The following is a 20,906-nucleotide window of genomic DNA, read 5'->3' as shown; positions in this document are numbered from 1 at the left end:
CATTCCTCTCTCCCTTATTTTCCTAAATTACTGTATTAGTTATCTATTGCTACATGACCAATTATCCCTAAAATTAGGGCTTAAAGCAACAGTAAACATGTATTATTTCATATAGTTTCTGTGGGTCTAGATTTGGGAGTGCCTTAGCTGGGTGGTTCTGGCTTGGAGTGTCTCACAAGGTGGTGGTCAAGATGCTAGCTGGGACTTCAGTCATCTGAAGGCTTGACTGACGCTGGAGGATCCATTTCCAAGAATGGCTCACTAACATGGATAGCAAGCTGGTGTGGACTATTAGTGTGATGCCTCAGCTCCTTGCCAGGAGACCACTACATGGGGCTGCTAGAGTATCCTTATGATATGGCAACTGGCTTCATGCTAAGTAAGTGATCCAAGAGGGCATAAGGCAGAAGCTGCAATGTCTGTTACTAACTAACCTTGATAGTCACACATCATAATTTCTGGAAAATCCTATTGGTTACATAGCTCAGCCTAATTTAGTATGGGAGGGACTACATAAAGGTGAGAATATTAGGAGGTAGGGATCATCGGGAGCCACCTTGAAGGTTAGCTACCACATTTATTTCTCTCTATAAATATATCTCAAGTATATATATATATCTCAAAAGTATGTGTGTGTGTGTGTGTGTGTGTATCAAACGGGGTTCCTGAATTCTGGTACCAGCTCTTGAATAATAAATATATTACCTTGCCATTTGTCCTAATTCAAAAAGCATCTCTGGGAACAGACTAATAATTCTTAAATAGAAAAGACTAGAGAAAAGGGGGCACTTTTTTTGCTCTAGGCATAATGTCATGAATTTGGACATTTTTCCCTATAAACTCCTTTAATTTTTAAAGAAAAATATTTACTGAAACCCTAATCTTTTTCTACTCAAATTATGTGATTGGCCAATACTCTGAAGCAAACTATATTCTATTAGACAAAGTAATAGAAAAAGCAACTTGTGGTTTTAATTAGTGGAAAGAAATCAATTTGGCAACTTATTTATGTATGAATAGAACAAGATGAACTGCATCATCAATTGCCTTTACCATACATTTTGTCCAGCTTTTTATCCAAGGATCTGGACATGATAGTAGAGGTGCCTGATGTTTTTTAAAGAATGTCAAGAGGCTGTGGCTTTTCCTGAACAAGAAGAAACAGATTCTATAAGAACAGATCTGAGATTGGATATAGGATTTATATTTAACCTTTCTATATTCTTAATCAGCTTGAATAATGATGTCGCTTGAGTGAAGAAAAGGATTTAATGTAAAAATTAAGCTCATATGTTATTGCATTTTTTTCTGTCTATGGCAAACCCCTGGGAGTCATCGTGATTATTAAGTAGAGAAAGCATTAGACACAGGTTTAAGAGACCTGAGTTTTGGTTTTGTCACTTATTAGTTTATTGTCTTAGAAAAGTTGCTTAACCTTTTAAATTGAGTTTTCCTTACTGTAAATTGGTGGATAAAGATGGGAGACGGGCTTAATCTTAAGGTTTTCCTTGATCAAAGAGGCTGACACAATCAACACTAAATACAAATTTATCCTACAGACTCGATGCTCCGCCCTCCTCGCTTTTCTTTGAAAGTCTTTGAGCAACCCTCCCATATTCTTGCTTAGAATCCCATACTGGTCTGCACCAGGGCTGCTCATTGAATCTTTAGCTGGAGGTGTTTCAAAAACGATATGAAATCTTGTTCATTGTGAGTTGTAAAATCATAAGGAAACTCCAGTCTCCAGCCTGACATTCCTTTATGGAAGTCCTGTCTCCTTTCCTTCTCACACCTTTAAGCCCTTCCCTGGTCCCCAAAGGTTATTAACTTCATGTTAGGAGGTTCTGGGGACAGCGCCAATTTGCGAGATCCTGGCAGCTTTGGTTCTGAGGAGGTGGATGGATCCCTTAAGGCATGGCAGGGCCTCACGATTTCAGCTCCTCCTCACGACTGCCTCAGTGTGTAATTCCGTATCGTGACAAGGTATTTCCAATTTTATTACAAAACGCCTAACATTGGAGTCACAACCATGCCTGTATAACTAAGTTAACAGCTGAACTAGAACACCTAAGTACGCCAATCACTGGTCTCAGAAGCCCTGCTTCTCTAGACCAGCGCGCAGTTGTGAGGCTGGAACTACGAGGCCCAGAATCCCCGCGCGCATGCGTGCTGCCATTGTGATGCTCCCTTCCCGGTAACTAGCCCTCTCAGGCAAACCTGAAGATAGCGGCAATTCTCCGGTGGGGGGCGGAGACGCCTTCTGCCCTACTCTCCGCCCCCTTCGTGATGGGCAATGAGACTAACCAACCGACGCTGGGGTCTCGGAACTCATCCTCCAATCAGCACCTGCAGTAGAGAGGTGGGCGTGCGCATTGGCAGGGCAGGTGGGCTAGGCTGTGCCGGGTTGCGAAGGGGGAGACTAACGTCGGGTCGGGTCAGCGGGCGCTGCAGTAGTCGCCGCAGCGGCGATGGGAGCGGTGGGGACAAGGCGGCGGCGGCGGCGGCAGGAGGGGGAGCAGGGGCTGACACAAGAGCAGCGGCTGGGAGAAGCCAGCAGCAGCAGTAACAGCAGCAGCCGCCGCCGCCGCCAGTAAACGCGGACGGTACCCGGGGGAACTACCCAGCCGGCCGGCCCTCGAAGCCGCGCTTGGGTCCCGCCGCAGTTCGCGGCGGGGGATGGGCAGGCGGTGGCAGTCCCGCCTGCTGAGGGTTGACCCCTGCCGGTCCCGGCCCTGAGCTGGACTCGAGCGCTCCGCCTGAAATCCCTGCGTCCGCCACGGCCCAGGTAGGACACACCCCCCCGCCCTCAGCACCCCTAGGGCGCCGCCCTCCCCCAATCCTGACCCCCTCCTCTGGCCGCACCCTTTGCTGAGTGACCGCCCCTGGTGAGGAGGAGAGGGGTACTGGAGACTCCTAGGTTGCTGCCCACGGTATGGGCTCGTGCCAGACCCAGTCACTGTCCACCTCGGAGACTGTTCGGATTCAGCCCCGTTTTCCCCGAGGCTTTGGGTATCTTCCCTGAACTTGGAGGGTCACGAAGCTTCGTTCTGTTCCTCTCTCTGTGGGTGACCCACATAGCACTTGTACTTATGCCACTTCTGGTACCAGGACCAAACACAGAGGATTCTTAGGAAATATGAGCGCTGCTTTCCCACCCCGCATCCCCAACTATCATAGAAGGGGGCATGGAACTATAGAATCTATTCGCTGTGTTGTAACGACAATTAAGGCCATGACTTTTGTGTACTAGGGTACTGAAGTAATGACCTGAGGGATTTGCTCCTTGTATGCTTTGACGAAGATAATGTTGACACCCTGGGATGTTGTGGGAGGGACAAAAGACTCCACATATATGTACTGTCAAATAGAGAAGTAAATAATCCATTGGGATGCTAATACTTTATCCCACAATGAAGTTAATTTTGTTTCAGTCTTGGCTGCAGTAGAGTTAAAAATGACATTGAGTTGTACTTTGCTTTGAATTAAAGTTGATAGGTGGCAGCAATCCTGGTATTAACTCTTCTCTTCCTCAGCTTTAGAAGTTGCTTTCTTTGTACATTAAAGAGGACAATTTTATAATAACCTATGTATAATGTAAAGATGTTTTGTTATTCAGTAGAAACTGAGTTTCTGTGTGTGTAGGAGGGTCATGTTATGAATGAGCACATGTACACACACAGGCGGATCCACTCTGTTTTGTTACAGTGTTTGATTCTGAGCCATTAATTACAATTGTATTTGGTATCTAAACACTGATTTGCCAGGATAGACCACAAAGATGTGTCTGCTGTTTACTTTTGGCTAAATGGAATATAATGACGTTTATTGGAGGGGGGTAGTATGATTTTTAAAGTATTGAGGGAATTGAATGCGATGCATTGCTTTCCTTCTTTACTTTTTTTTAAATAAAGAAGCAGTAATGACAAATATAGCTTAACATGACTAATCTTGAAGAATTTGTCTTAATTCTAAAAATTTTTCAAATAATAAGTATGTAGACTTGGATGATATATTGTGATCTATTCAAACTGAAAACATACTGAAAAGAATCTTTAATTTAGAAGCCTATGCTTTCCTGTATGATACGTTTTATCAAGATACTAAAAGGAATGTTTGAACGTGGTTATAAAAGAAAGTTTCTCTAACATTTTTCTTTTATGATAAAATGTCAGGAAATACTTTTTCCTCTTCCAGTGTTAGACACGTAAAAGAAATTAAAATTCATAGTTTCATTTTTAAATATATAATATCAAATTGAAATAAATTTGATCATTGGTAAGGGGCTGACTTGAGAATAATATATATTGCTCATTATCTTGTACTATAGTTAAGACAAAATGTAGAGAATTCTATATTGTATTATATATGACTTCAGATTTTTGTGTCTTCTTTTGACTTTCTTTTAAATACTGATTATTTTAATACCTCAGGAAATCTTCATGAGGTTAGAGCTCATTTGCTTTAGCAAATTGAACTCAATTATATAGAGCTTCAAATATCTTTAAATGTAATGTTAGAAGTGAAGTTTGTATAATTTAGACAATTTTGGAGAATATTTTACATGTAAAATGTGTGCTAAAACTGTTACAGCAATAGGTTGCTGGTTTTTCAAAGTAATGAATATTACAGAGTTGAGTTAGCTGTGATCATGGAATTTAACTTTCACTTTGATGGGGGGCAGGCAATCCCTTATACATTTTAAAACTTTAAAAAGTAATATATATGCAATTTCTGAAGCTGAGGCAGGAGCATCACTTGAGGCCAGGAGACAACAGCTTGGGCAGCATAGTGAGACTCTTGTCTATACAAAAAAATTGAAAATTTGTTGTGCATGGTGGCGTGCACTTACAGTCCCAGCTACTCAGGAGGCTGAGGTGAGAGGATCGCTTGAGCCCAGGAGTTCAAGGCTGCAATCAAGCAGTGATTGTGCCACTGCCCTCCAGCCTGGTGACAGAGTAAGACCCTATCTCTAGGAAAAAAAAAATATACACACACACACACACACACACACACACACACACACACACGACAGCTTGATTACAACTCATGAGAGACCCTAAGCTGAAACCACCCTGCTAAGACACTTTCAGATTCTAATTCTCAGAAACTGTGTGAGATATAATAAATGTTTGTTGTTTAAAAAAATTTATAGTAAGAGAAAGTGTTTAATGACCATATTGAACTAGTGGGGGCTGTGTTGACCAGCAAAATAAAATAGTCTTTGAGAATTAATAGAAAATATAAGCCGGGCGCAGTGGCTCACGCCTGTAATCCTAGCACTCTGGGAGGCCAAGGAGGGTGGATCCCTCAAAGTCAGGAGTTCGAAACCAGTCTGAGCAAGAGCGAGACTCCGTCTCTACTAAAAATAGAAAGAAATTAATTGGCCAACTAAAAATATATAGAAAAAATTAGCCGGGCATGGTGGCACATGCCTGTAGTCCCAGCTACTCTGGAGGCTGAGGCAGGAGGATCACTTGAGCCCAGGAGTTTGAGGTTGCTGTGAGCTAGGCTGACACCATGGCACTCACTCTAGCCTGGGCAACAAAGGGAGACTCTGTCTCAAAAAAAAAAAAAAAAAAGAAAAGAAAGAAAGAAAAAGAAAAGAAAAGAAAGCTTATTTCTTTCCCCACTTAAAAAAATAATTCCTATAAGAAAAATAACTCCTATCTAACATTTATAGATATGTGGCAAATCACTTTGAGGGCATGTTACTCAAAATTTTGTTGTTGTTGCTCTTTTTGAGGTTTTGAGAAATACTCAAAATATAGCTGGAACTATTTCTGTTTTATTAGTAATATTGCAAGATATCTTTAATATTTATAGGTATTGGAAATTAAACACATTTTATATAATTTTACTTCCTTGTCATCTGTTTTTTTGTCACCTAGAATATTATAACAATAGTGATGGTAGTGGGAGTTTTTTTCCTAGGCTTCAGTGGGTAGAGCTTTTTGTGCTGAAAATACTGAGTGCTTTCAGGTTAAATATCATACTTCTATATTTGGTAAGAGCCTTTAAGTTCGTATGAAAAAGTTGAGTTTTTTAGAATTAAATATTAAGCATAAGGAAAACACATATTACCACTCAAAACAATTTCTACTTCATTAAAATCTGATGATCCTTAATTATAGGTTTAAAATACAGATTGAAATTATATAATTTACATAATGTGAATATCAGTTTTGCCAAAAAATTTCATCTTTTTAAGGAAGTGATTTAAAAGATTTTTTATTTTTATTTTTTGCTTAAGCAGGTAATTTGTAAACAGTCTTTTCAGTATATTTTCATTTATGTTATATGACTTTTAAGTTAAACATTATTCTCTCTGTGGTTATTATTTTATATACTCTTGATACTTAATTGAACATATATAGTACTTAAGAACATTTGTGAACATTTTGACTTACTTCCTATGAATTCCTTTTACCTTTGATCCTTGATATTTTGGGATGTTCATAGTTTTTTTTAATTATATTATAAGAATTTGTTTTCACTTCAGTTAGGGTAAAGCTTCCCAAGGTAAAAAAATTAAGTGTTCTTTAAAAAGAATCTGAGATGTAATAGTGTCTCCTGAAGAATGGGAAGTAGTAACTTCTTGGCTCCCTTTGGTCAACTATCAAGATTTAACCTAACCAGATTGTAGGACTCATCATTTTTTTTAAACAGAATTAACATTTTTATTGAAAATAAGAATCAATATTTTTCATTGTTTGAATGAGAAAACTTATATGCCATTATCTTTTTTTACCAAAGTGCTTTTATGATTCATATTTTATACTTGTCTTTTTTCTTTCTGCAGAGTTTCAAAGTAATTGCCTTTAAAAAAAAATGAAGCTACATTGTTTCCTTTATCTTGTTCTAGCCATATGATCATCTAGTATATTTTGTTAATATTTGTCTGACATTTAGTTTTTCATGTGTTATATGTTACGAACTAAGTTCCTATAATCTTTTTCTTCTCTTGATCCACTAAGTGCCTCAGTTTCTAAAATATCTTAAAAATGGTTTTATCAACATTTTTTCAATGATCAATAAGGCAAATATGAGGGAGAAGAAAATAAGAAAAAATGAATAATCAAGAGAAAAACGTGAGCCTTGCCTCTCATGAAATTTGATTTTAAAAAATCATGTGAAAGCTAAATTATATGGTAGATAGGACACTAGGTTAGGACTTATTTCTACTGGATTTCCTTAGCACTTAAAAAATATCCAAGACAAAAGTCAGTCTTCTTTTGAACTCCTTAATTCTTATAAATAAAGGCATCACTGAGCCCAAGCTCAAAATCACCCAAGCCCAAAAATCTCAATTTTTTTTTTTTTTGCTTGCTCCCTCTCTCTCCTGGTTCTACCTGCACAAAAGCTCTGCTTTCCCATTTCTACTGCTACTGCCTTAATTCAGCCTCTTTGGACCTTTGCACCTCCACCTGAGAAGGACAAATTCCAAGACCTCCAGTGGATCCCTGAAACCTCAGTACCTAACCCTATGTATACTATGTTTTTTTTTATGCATACATACCTACGATAAAGTTTAATTTATAAATTAGGCACAGTAAGAGATTAACAACAACTAATAATAAAATAGAACAATTATAACAATATGCTAGCCTCACTACTCTTATACTTTGAAGCCATTTAAGTAAGTAAGAGTTACTTGAACACAAACACTGTAATCCCTAGACAGTTAATCTGATAACCAATCTGATAACCTAGAGAGTTACTAAGGGACTAATGGTTGGGTAGCATGTATACTGCATAAATACACTGGACAAACAGATGATTTACTCCCAGGTGGAACAGTTTGAGATTTCATCACCATAATCAGAATGACAAACAATTGAAAACTTATGGATTGCTTATTCTGGAATTTTCCATCTGAAACCGTGGAAAATGAAACCTTGGGTGAGGGGGGACTACTATATTGCAGTAGCCTAATTCATTCATTCGTTCATTAAATACTTTTTTTTTTTTTTTTTTGAGACAGAGTCTTGCTTTGTTGCCCAGGCTAGGGTGAGTGCAGTGGCATCAGCCTAGCTCACAGCAACCTCAGTCTCCTGGGCTCAAGCAATCCTTCTGCCTCAGCCTCCTGAGTAACTGGGACTACAGGCATGCACCACCATGCCTGGCTAATTTTTTCTATATATATTAGTTGGCCAATTAGTTTCTTTCTATTTATAGTAGAGACGGGGTCTCACCCTTGCTCAGGCTGGTTTCGAACTCCTTTTTTTTTTTTTTTTTTTTTGAGACAGAGTCTCACTTTTGTTGCCCAGGCTAGAGTGAGTGCCGTGGTGTCAGCCTAGCTCACAGCAACCTCAAACTCCTGGGCTCAAGCGATCCTCCTGCCTCAGCCTCCCAAGTAGCTGGGACTACAGGCATGTGCCACCATGCCCGGCTAGTTTTTTGTATATATATTTTTAGTTGGTCAATTAATTTCTTTCTATTTTTAGTAGAGACGGGGTCTCGCTCAGGATGGTTTCGAACTCCCAACCTCAAGCAATCCGCCCGCCTCAGCCTCCCAGAGTGCTAGGATTACAGGCGTGAGCCACTGCGCCCGGCTCATTAAATACTTCTTAAGCAACTACCATGTTACTGAGCTAAGGGTTAGAGATTCAGCAGTGAATAAGACAAATAATCTCCTCACTTTTGGAGTTTACAAATAGTAGAAGCAGATATTTGTACAATAAGGAATTACAAGTGTTCCAAGTATTATGAAGAGAAAATGCAGACATGAGCATTTAAAAGACAGACCTAATGGTAGGGTGGTGGGTTCAGGAAAGAAATTTCTGTTTTATCATCCACAATTTGTTCTGTATAATACATGAGAGTCAGAGGTTAGTGGATATACTGTAACTATAATTAGTTAAATAATTAAAAATAAATGTTTTTAAATAAAAATTAATTAAAATTGAATATTTACACAACCCTGAAACATGTTTTTAAATAAAAATTAATTAAAATTGAATGTTTACACAATCCCTGACACAAGCTTTAGACAAGTCCTTTCAGAATACCAGAACACTTTGAAAAGTTTTGTCCTAAAGAGTCCACCTCTTCCTCCAATATAGGTTTCTACTTTAAGTTCTCCCTGCTTCAGTTGCTCAAGAGTTCTTTTGTTATGTTTCACACTCTGTTTCAACCATCATAAGTTAGGACTAGGTATTACCAGTAGCCATAGTATCTGTATATGACTATAAGGAAGAGGTGTTCCAAATAAGTAGTTACAGTGTCCCTGTAGCTAGGGTCTAGTAGCTTATAGGTGATTCATTAAATGTACAAGTAATTGGGATATAACTTGAATATCTTTGTAAACTTAAAAAATAGATTCATAAATCAGGAAAAAATATACCTTATACCTTGGCACTTAATTATTGGTTTAGAAAATAAGGTTAGTGTAACTACTACCTCTTAAATTGATAAATTCTTGCTAAACAATAAATGTAAATTATTAATTATGTATCAAGATAAGGTTTGAATCTATTCTTATCTCTACTATAACAGCATTGGATCATAGATTACTTAATCTCTCTTTGTCTCAGTTTTGCTATTTTTAAAAAGGGAATTTAGTATACGTAAAATCTTATTATAATGAAGATCTTTACAGAGAAGGTTCTATAGGGATTTTTTTTCCTTTGTCTTTGTGGGAGGATTATAGACATAATGCTTTTTTTGGTTGATTTGGCTATAGTAGGTTTTACCAGAGGAATTATTTCATTAATGTTTTCCTTACAATCTGGCCATGTAAGTTATACTGCATTCTATAAGGGAAGAATTTGTTTATGTGTTGTTAGCATTGTAGCCAGGGAGAGGCAAACTAGGTTGTTTACACTTTTATTCTGTTGTCAGTAATTGAAATCATACTAATTTGTAAAGTTTCTCTTCATTTTTAATGGATATTTTACTTTCTTGGGTATATTTATGGAGAGATTACATGCTGTCAGAAGTATAATTTACCTCCTGTAAAAGTTTATAAGGAACAATTGAAGTGTGAGTGATGACTGAATTTTCTTTCTCTTCTTTTGCTGTCAGCAGATAGGGTTATTCACAAATCCTCATCTCTTTTTATTAACTCTTCAGAGGGGCTCTTGCTAAGACCTGTAGGGTAAAAACAAAATCCTGTTGGTTTTATCCTATTCCCAAAACTTATTTCTGTTGCTTACATTATTATATTAGATGCTTTGAAAAACTTAGCTTGTGTCTAGTCTTTGTAAACTTGTATCTACAACTCATCTTGTTTTATTTTAAAACAGAACAATTTAGATAATTTTTTATAATGTGAAAAATATATTATTTTGACATTGAGATCCAATATAGCCACTGTGCCTCTCACTACATTTTAATGTATTTTTGAAATATAGATCAGGTTTTCTAAATACTATTTACATAAACAGATCATGATTGCTTTGAAAACATCTGATTTTTTACTTTACTAGTGGGAGTATATGGTATATTTATAGTTTTCATCAAATTTGGGAAAACTTCAGACATTTTTTCTTTTTTTCAGCATGGAATCAATCTCTCTGGGCTCAATAAATGTATCTAGATAGCAAAATATCTATTGAAAGTAAAGAGAAACTTTCCAAGACTGCATAGTCACAGTAACTGACAACAGAATTAAAAGTATAAACAATGTCCTTGTTCCTTCCTTCTGGGACTCTAGTTACATGTACCTTAGGCCCTTTGATGTTACCCTACAGTTCTACTGGTACTCTGTTTTGGTTTCTGTCTTTTTATCTGTGTGTTTCTTTCTTTCTTTCTTTTTGTGAGACAGAGTCTCACTCTGTTGCCCCACTACTGTGCCAAGGCATCAGCCTAGCTCAAACTCCTGGGTTCAAGCGATCCTGCTGCCTCAGCCTCCCGAGTAGCTGGGACTGCAAGCATGCACCACTATGCCCAGCTAATTTTTTCTATATATTTTTAGTTGTCCAGCTAATTTCTTTCTATTTTTTTAGTGGAGACGTGGTCTCTCTCTTGCTCAGGCTGATCTTGAACTCCTGAGCTCAAAGGATCTACCTGCCTCGGCCTCCCAGAGTGCTAGGATTACAAGTATGAGCCACTGCGCCCAGCCTTCTCTGTGTGTTTCATTTTGGATAGTTTCTTCTTCCGTATTTTCAAGTTCACTAATCTTTTCTTTTACATTGATTAATCTGGTGTTAATCCCATGCAGTGTATTTTTTTCCTTTTGTATTTTTCATTTCAGATACACATACTTTTCATGTTTAGAAATTCAGTTTTTTGTATTTTACATTTCTTTCCTTAACATGCTTATGCTTTTCTCTACTTTTTTGAACATATTAAATACATTTCCTTTTGTATTTTTCATTTCAGATACACATACTTTTCATGTTTAGAAATTCAGTTTTTTGTATTTTACATTTCTTTCCTTAACATGCTTATGCTTTTCTCTACTTTTTTGAACATATTAAATACATTTATAATGGCTGTTTTAAAGGGCTTATCTACCAGTTTTATCATCTCTACTTTTACTACGTCTAGTTGGTATTTCTCCTGGTTTACTCTCCTGGTAATTTTTGATTGGGTGCCAGACATTGTGATTTTACATTGTTATGTGTTTGATTTTTTTTTTTTTTTTTGGCATTCCTTTAAATGTTTATAATTTGTTCTGGGATACAATTAAGTTATTTGAAAATAGTTTGATGCATGTAATACCCTTGGTGTGTGTAAGTCTTTTTCACTCTGGCTGTTGAATATCTAAACTATTTACAGCCCTGTGTGAACATCAAGGATTATTCTGCTTACCCATTTCCAGTGGTTCTTTCTCTGGCCTTGACCATTTCCTCACACACGTGCACTGATAACTACTCAGGTGAAATCTCAAAGGGAACCCTCTGTAGATCTATAGAGCTTGCCATCTTTTACTCTCTCTCCTCTGCAGTGTTCTGCCCTGCAAACTTTAGCCTCTTTGGCCTTCCTAACCTCTGAACCCTGTCTCCTCAACTCACTGAGACCCCTGGACTTTGTTTTGTTTCCCTATTCCTGTCTTGCAGTATGGAAACTCTCTCTAGGCAGTGAGGTGGGACATTCATAGAGCTCACTTCATTTATTTCCCTTCTCTCATGGATCCCTGTCTTGTTCTGCCTATTGTCTAGTGTCTGAAATCCATTGTTTCATATATTTCATCTGTTTTTCTAGTTGTTTAAAGTGAAGAGGTAAATCTGGTTCCTGCTACTCTATTATGGCAGGGAGCTGAAGTGATCTGGTGGGTGTATTTAAATCTCAAAGAAGACTCATATTTCACACATGCTGTCACTAGAAATATATATATTATTTTTATGCACAAATATAGTTTCAAATATATTTTCTTTACCTTTAGGTATGTCATAGCTTTTTTGATGATTAATTCTAGCACTGTGCCTATTGAGATGAAAATCATAAGTAAAAATAATTTTCTTACATTTTTCTGTTGAAGAGCGGAATTTATATTAATGTAGACTATCTATGACTCTTATAAAACCATATGTATCTGTTTAGCAAATTATCTAGCTTCTACCCCAAATGTAGGAGAAAGTTATTACTTCAACCCACCTGGATAATAGTAATAGTCTCCTAACTGAACTTCCTTTCCATTTACATTATATCATCCTCTTGCTCTGAAGTCCTTCAATGGCACCCTCTTGCCTACTGAAACAGAGTGAAGTCCATCTTCTATGTAGCCTGGTTTTTTACAGTCTGAACTCAGTTTACCTTTTAGGCCTATGTATTCTTTCTCCCATAAGCATTCTTTTTCCTTTAGAATAATCTAATCATTCATTTTCTATGCTCTTGTATGTTATGTTCATATTTCCACTTCTGTGCCTTTGCTTCCCTCAGTCAGTTACATTTTGCCTTGAAACAAGCCACCTCATAATTTGGAGCCCAAAACAGTAATCATTTAGTAATTAATCATTCTGTGGGTTGGCAGTTTGGCCTCAGCTGAGTAGTTCGTCTTTTGGTCTTATTTGTGCTCGCTTACATGAGGCGGTCCGCTAGCTTGAGTTTCTTCTCATGAGTCTGGGTTCCAAAAGGCAAGTTCAGTGTACAAGTGTTTTTCAAGCCCCTGGGTCATGTTCACTAATGTTTATTGGCCAAAACAAGTCACATGGCCAACTCCAGTTCTGTTGTAGAGATGGAGTAAGAAACAAGCTACCTCTTGATGGGAGATGCAGCAAGGTCACATTGCAAAGGGATGTACATACAGGAATGGGAGAAATGTGTGGCTATTTCTCCTTCTTCCTTACTTTCTTTTCTTTTTTTTGTGACAGGGTCTCACTCTGTGCCTGGGCTAAAGTGCAGTGGCGTCCTCGTGGCTCACTGCAATCTTGAACTCCTGGGGTCTAGTGATCCTCCTGACTCAGCCTCCCGAGTAGCTGGGACTACAGGTGCATGCCACCACATCTGGCTAATTTTTTAAGTTTTTTTGTAGACATGGGGGGGTCTCCCTACTGCCCAGGCTGATCTCTAACTCCTGGCCTCAAGCGATGCTCCCACCATGGCCTCCCAAAGTGCTGGGATTACAGGTGTAAGCCACCATGGTCAGCAGGCTATTTTTCAACCTACCAAACCTCTTCTGTGATTCCTATCCACCTATTCTTAGAAACTTTGCATAATAATCCTCCAGGGGTCAGGAACCTGTGGTCTTTTAGGTCTTTAAGGGTAGCCTTTTGACTGAATCCAAATTTTATAGAACAAATTTGTGTAAACAGACTCATAATGTATGTATCCTTTTGTCTTACCTGATATTTTTCAATGTTGTTTATAAAATTCATTCATGTATTTTAGTGTGGCAGTAGTTTCTTCATTTTCATTTTAGTATAATTTTTGTGGTAGGTAGAATAATGGCCCCCAAAGATGTTCGCATCCTAATCTCAGAAACCTGTGAGTGTGTTAACTTATGTGGCAGAAGGGATTTTACAGATATGATTAAATTAAGGCTCTTCTGAGGAGAAGACTATCTTGATTATTCAGGTAGATCAGTATAATCACAAGGGTCCTCATAAGAGGGAGGCATATATGTTTTGTGAGAGAGAAATAAGGAGATAGGATAATGGAAACAAGGGTCAGAGAGATTTGAAGATGCTGTACAACTAAGCCATGAGACAAAGAATTCAGGCAAGCCATGCCAGTGGTGCATGTAGTCCCAGCTACTCAGGAGGCTGAGTCAGGAGGATCACTTGAGCCCAGCAGTTTGAGGCTGTAGTGCACTATGATTGTGCCTGTGAATAGCTAGTCATCGCACTCCTCCAACCTGGCAATATGGTAAGACCCCGTCTATTTAAAAAAAAAAAAAAAAAAAAAAGAATTCAACAGTTTCTAGAAGCTGGAGAGGCAAGGAAATGAATTCTCCCCAGTGTCACTAGAAGGAACATAGCCCTGCATACACCTTGCTTTTGGCATTAATGGACAGTGTGACTGTGAACATTCTTGTACCTGTGTCCTGGTGCACATAGGAGAAGAGTATTTCTAGGATATATACCTAGGAAAACAGTTACTGAGTCATGGGGTATGCATATCTTCAGCTTTACTTTATAATGCAAACTATTTTCAAAGTACCTTCCCACTAACAGTGTACAAGAGTCCTCACTTTTTATTCTTTAATTATTTCTTCTTTGATATTAGCTATGATAATGCTTCCTTTATGTAGGTGGATACTCAAAATTTACTTCAAGTCAAAACACTAATTTATACTTTTTCCAATCTAGAAATAGTAGGTGGAATTGGTTTATTTTATTGCCTTTTTCAAGTAATTATTTTAACTTTAAAAGCAAAATCATAACAATGTAAATACTGTAATTTAATTTGTAAATAGTATTAATATTTGTAGGGTAATAATTTTCTCTTCCTGTCAGAAATATTTTTATCTGAATTTAATAAGTGGTAGTTGTATAATAGGTTCAGTTCTGGGCCTCCATGCAAATATGACCTTTCATCAATATTCAAACAGTAAAAAGACTGTTTTGGACTGTAATATATCTGTGAATGTGATTGTTTCTCCTTATTTTGGTTAAGAAACATTCAAAATATGTAAGTAGTAAGTAATGACTATCATTTATTCAGCAGATTGTGCCAGGTGCTATGATAAACACTTTGCATATATCATGTATTAGCACTTTTAATTCTTAGCCACTGTTGTTATCCCTTTTTTTTTAATAGATGAGGAAGTTGAGGCACAGAGAAGTTAAGTAATGGGCCTAACAGCCAGGATTTGAATCTAGGTACAGTACTCTGGTCTTATTCTCTATTTTGTGAAGAATCCATGGAGTTAGAAGACAATAAACTTACTGTAGTATTATGTTAATTTCTCAAATAATGCTCATCTGAGGAGTTCTCTTTATTAAGTTTTGTTTGGTCTAGTTTATGTTTTTTGAAGTTCTCATACAATTTTTAAAAATTTTCCTATGTGTCTCTTATTTTTGTTCTCCCTTTATTTCGTTTTTCCTCTTATCGTTCTGTTATATTTGTATATGTGAATTCTATATAGAGATTTACATAAATTTGTATATGTAAATCTATAAATTAGATGCAGTTTGATGTCTCATTTTGAGCCTGTTAATTAACTTCACCAAATATCTGTTGATTAACTGCAAAGTTCAGTACTTGGTTATGGCAGAGGATATAGTGATTATGGTTTTTCATCTTTAAGGAGTTTGTAATCCAGAGGATTGTCAGTATTTACTTATTAATTTTTTGTCTATTTTTTTCTTGGTCTCTTTCTATGTAGCAAATATTTCAAATGATTTTTCACCACTCTGTTTTAGATCTACAACTTGAATCTCCATTTAATCCATTCTGTCCATATGTTGATTGATCTTCATTGGGTTTGTTTTGGCAATACCTCCAGATTTAGCATTATTGTCAGAAATCATTAGCATGCTGTTTACTTCTTATTTTAGGTCATTAAGGATATTGCCAAGGAGAAATATATTTTATTTTTCTCTTGCAGTATCTAGTTTTCTTGCACCAAGACTGTTTATTATTAAGTTATTAGTCTTACTGAAGAAATGAATCTAAAATAATTATTGACAATATTGGTACTGCAGCCAAGTTACAGTAATTTTTTAGATATAGTCCATAATGTAGAATCAAAAAGGAACTTGTGGTCATGCATAACTTTGAGAAACTATTGTCCCATACTAATGAAGCCTGGTGTATAACAAATTTATCTATTGCTGCTTAACAAATAACTCAAAACTTAAGTGTTTTAGAACAACAACATTTATTGTCCTCACAGTGTCTGTGGGAAAGGATTTGGAGTGTGACTCAGGTGGGTACTCAGTTTCACAGTTAGTCACAGGCTGCAATCAAGGTATGCTGCAGCCATCACAAGGCTCAAGCTGGAGAAAAAATCTATTTGTTAGCAGGATCCAGTTCCTTGTGGTTTGTTCTACCAATTATAAGCAGAATCATATATTCTTGCAGAAGCTGCCTCAGTTGTTTGCCATGTGGGCCTTTCTATAAGGCAATAGTAGTAGCTTGCTTCATCAGAGCAAGCAAGTAGAAAGAGCTAGAGAGAGAGAAAGTGAGCAAGATAGATGTCATAGTCTTATATAACTTATCTGGGAAGTGACATCATATCACTTTTGCTGTGTTCTGTTCCTTAGAGGCAAGTCATTAGATACAGCACACACTTAAGGGGAAGGGATCAATAGCAGGAGATGGGATCCTTGGAAGCCATTTTAGAAGCAGTCTGCCATACCTGGGTATCTTGCAGGATTTTGGGCCTTTCCCCTAGTGTTCAGTTCCTAATTGGGACTGGTCTGTTCCTATAATAGATTTATTTTATTGTTCTGGAGTACACCACCCAGGATACCATTTTGTTCCATGATCTTTCCACTGGTAACATAGAGTAAGATAGTGAAAATTATTTGGCTTTTATAGTTACCTCTGAGGGATACCTAGTCATCTCCATTTAAAATTGAAACTTTCTTTTTATTGTGGTAAAACATACGTAAGAGTTACCATTTTAACCATTTTTAAGTGTACAGTTCATTGGCATTAAGTACGTTTACATTGTTGTGCAATCATCATCATCCATCTCCAGAACTTTTTTTATTTTCCTAAATGGAAACTCTATACCCATTACATTCTAACTCCCCATTCCCCTTCCCATAGCTCCTGGCAACCACCATTCTATTTTCTGTCTCTGTGAATTTGACTTCTCCAGGTACCTATTATAAGTGTAATTATATAATATTTGTCCTTTTGTGCTGGGTTATTTTGCTTCGCATAGTGTCTTCAGGGTTTATCCATGTTGTAGCATATGTCAGAATTCCCTTTTTGAGATTGAATAATATTCCATTGTATGTATATACTATATTTTGTTCATTCATTGTTGATAGATACTTGGTTTGCTTCCACCTTTGGCTGTTGTAATGCCGCTATTAACATGGGAGTATAAATATCTGTTTGAGTCCTTTCAATTCTTTTGGGTGTATACCTAGAAGTGGAATTGCTGGAACTTATGGTAATTTTATATTTAATTATTTCAGGAACTGCCATATTGTTCTTCACAGCAGCTGCCCCATTTTACATTCCCACCAGCAATGTACAGTGGTTCCAGTTTTTCCACATCCTCACCAACACCTATTCTTTTCTTTTTTTTTTTTTTACAATGGTCATCTCAATATGTGTGAAGTGGTATTACACTGTGGGTTTTTTTTTGGGTTTTGTTATTTGTTTTTTCAATAGGCATTGGTTCTGAGATCATTGTAGTTTTGATTTACATTTCCCTAATGATTGATGGTGTTGAACATCTTTCTTGTGCTTATTAACCATTTGTATATCTTCTTTGGAAAAATGTCTGTTTGAGTCCTTTGACTTTTTTTTTGAAATAGAGTCTTGCTTGGTTGCCCTGGCTAGAGTGCCTCAGCATCAGCCTAGCTCACAGCAACCTCAGCTACTGGGCTCAAGTTATCCTCCTGCCTCAGCCTCCTGAGTAGCTGGGACTACAGGCATGCACCACCATTCCTGGCTAATTTTTTGTTTTTAATAGAGATGGCGGCCAGGCAAGGTGGCTCACGCCTGTAATCCTAGCACTCTGGGAGGCCGAGGTGGGAGGATCACTCAAGGTCAGGAGTTTGAAACCAGCCTGAGCAAATGAGTAAGAGTGAGATCCCGTCTCTTCTAAAAACAGAAACAAATGAATTGGCCAACTAAAAATATATATAGAAAAAATTAGCCAGGCATAGTGGTGCATGCCTGTAGTCCCAGCTACTCGGGAGGCTGAGGCAGAAGGATTGCTTGAGCCCAGGAGTTTGAGGTTGCTGTGAGCTAGGCTGACACCACAGCACTCTAGCGGGGGCAACAGAGTGAGACTCTGTCTCAAAACAAACAAACAAACAAACAAACAAAAACAGAGAACAGGTCTTGTTCTTCCTCAGGCTGGTCCCAAACTCCTGAGCTCAAGAGATTCTCCCACCTTAGCCTCCTAGAATGCTGGGATTATAGGTGTGAGCCACTATGCCCAGCCCTTTGCTATTTTTTAATCAGGTTGTTATTTTGTTATATAGTTTTAGCAGTTCTTTATATATTTTGGATGTTAACTCCTTATCAGATATATGATTTGAAAGTATTTTCTCCCATTCTTGGGTTGCCTTTTTACTCTATTGATAGTGTTGATGCACAAAAGTTTTTATTTTTTAATTTTTTTTTTAGAGACGAGGTCTTGCTTTTTTGCCCAGGCTGGACTTGAATTCCCAGGCTCAAGCAATCTTCCTGCCTCAGCCTCCCAAGTAGCTGGGACTACAGGTACATGCCATTATGCCTGGCCTAAAGTTTTTAATTTTGATGAAGTCTAATTAGTTTTTCTTCTGATTTGTTTTGGTGTCATATCCAAGAAATTATCACCAAATCCAATGTCAGAAAACTTTTCCCCCTATGTTTTCCTTTAAGAGTTCTATAGTTTTACCTCTTATGTTTAGTTCCTTGATTCATTTTTTTTTTTTTTGAGACAGAGTCTCGCTTGTTGCCTAGGCTAGAGTGAGTGCCGTGACGTCAGCCTAGCTCACAGCAACCTCAATCTCCTGGGCTCAAGCAATCCTTCTGCCTCAGCCTCCCAAGAAGCTGGGACTACAGGCATGCACCACCATGCCCGGCTAATTTTATATATATATATAGGCCAATTAATTTCTTTCTATTTATAGTAGAGACGGGGTCTCGCTCTTGCTCAGGCTGGTTTCGAACTCCTGACCTTGAGCAATCCGCCCGCCTCGGCCTCCCACCTTGATTCATTTTTGATTGCATTTTTGTATATGGTGTAAGGTTAGGCTCCAGCTTCATTCTTTTGAATGTGGATATCCAGTTTTTCCTGCAACATTTGTTGAAAAGACTGTGCTTTTCCCATTGAATGGTCTTAGCCCCCTTGTCGAAAATCATTTGATCATGTATGTGACAGTTAAACATTTTAACTTTTAGAAATAGCTTTCATCGCAATTGTAAAAATACATGTTTGCTGTAGTGAATTTATAAAAGAGAAATCCCTTACCACCACCAGAAAATAATCATACTATAAGAAATAACTTCTGTTAATAGTTGATAAATTTCAGTTCAGGTTTTTCTCTGCATAATTTATTTACATGTGCACCATTTTTAATAGAAATGGGATCATACATATGTACTGTTTTTAACTTATGTTTTTAATTTAAGACATAAATAACAACTTTTCATGTTTATGTTCTACAAATTGCTTTTTAAATTTAGTTTTCATTATTAATCAGAGTTAAACATGTACATAATTTTTAAAGTGTAATGGTCCTATACAAGTTGTTATAAAAAAAGGGACAATCTTCTGGACTTGCCCCCACTCTTCCTCCTTTTCCATTCTTTGGGAAATATTCACTTTCAGTACTTTTTGCTGATTCTTTTGATATTTACCTCCATATCTCAAATTAAGATGCTTGTATTACTGCTGATTAATTTTTCTGTTTTAGTTATTATCTATTGGCTTTCAACTATGGAAGATAAGGATTCAACTCTTTTATTACCCATCTCATTCCTACCACATATGTACTGTTAGGTCCTTCTGTTTTTCCAATAATGTTATATCTTAATTTTGGTTATGTCAAAATTCAGTGTTTACGTTATGATTCAGTAAATATTTTTGCCATCTAAGCTATGATGTATTGTATGAGTACTTTTTCTTTCCTATACTTTTTCTTTTGTTTTTCTTGGAGCTAATAATTGTATTGTGTTTTTCTTTTCTTTTCTTTTTTTTAAGAGACAGGGTCTTGCTCTGTCACCCAGGCTGGAGTGCAGTGGTGTGATCATAGCTCACTGCTCCCTCAAACTCTTGTCTCAAGCCATCTTCCCACCTTCCCACCTCAGCCTCCCGAGTAGCTGGGACTATAGGTGTGTGCCACCATGCCTGGGTAATTTAAAAAAAAAAAATTTTATGGACAGGTCTTGCTATGTTTGTTGCCCAAGCTAGTCTCAAATTCCTCAGTTCAAGCAATCCTGCTTCAACCTCCTGAATAGCTGGGACTACAGGCAGGCACACCACTGTACAGTGTTTCTCTTCAGTTAGTTTCCTAATCACTAATTCAATCTCATACTTTCCATCATAAATCTCTGCATAAATCTCTCACTGCATTCAAATTCATGTAGGTGTTTTATTAATAGCGTCATCTTTGAGAAATCTCTTGGAGACTTCTGATCTCCAGTCTGGAGTGCTGTTCAGCTGGTGTGTTGTGTAGCTGTCTTCTTGAGCTCTTCCTTTACAATTTTATTCTGGGGATTTCTTTCATTTCATTCTTTTGTGTTGGATCCTCTTTTGCCTGGGTCCCATTGTAGTTTTCTTTCTTTCTTTCTTTCTTTTTTGAGACAGAGTCTCACTTTGTTTCCCAGGCTAGAGTGAGTGCCGTGGCGTCAGCCTAGCTCACAGCATCCTCAAACTCCTGGGCTCAAGTGATCCTTCTGCC

The 20,906-nt window shown here is 37.4% G+C and overlaps 1 protein-coding gene across 4 annotated transcripts in view; it reads left to right on the top strand.

The window, feature by feature from the left end:
* Positions 1–2,408: 2,408 nt before the first annotated feature.
* The window catches only part of TTBK2 (tau tubulin kinase 2), a 148,896-nt gene continuing 130,398 nt past the window's right edge, over positions 2,409–20,906 (top strand). For 2 of the 4 annotated variants that reach the window (XM_012766576.2, XM_012766572.2), the window contains exon 1: positions 2,409–2,785. The gene's annotated coding sequence lies outside the window, so the exon portion shown is untranslated. Of the gene's footprint in view, positions 2,786–15,144; positions 15,207–20,906 lie in introns of all 4 variants that reach the window. The other 2 variants (XM_076004284.1, XM_076004285.1) reach the window with 2 other exon arrangements.

The sequence above is a fragment of the Microcebus murinus genome, chromosome 6 (genome assembly GCF_040939455.1).
Source record: "Microcebus murinus isolate Inina chromosome 6, M.murinus_Inina_mat1.0, whole genome shotgun sequence".
In the NCBI taxonomy this organism is placed as follows: Eukaryota; Metazoa; Chordata; class Mammalia; order Primates; family Cheirogaleidae; genus Microcebus; species Microcebus murinus.
This window is presented reverse-complemented; position numbering and strand designations above follow the sequence as displayed.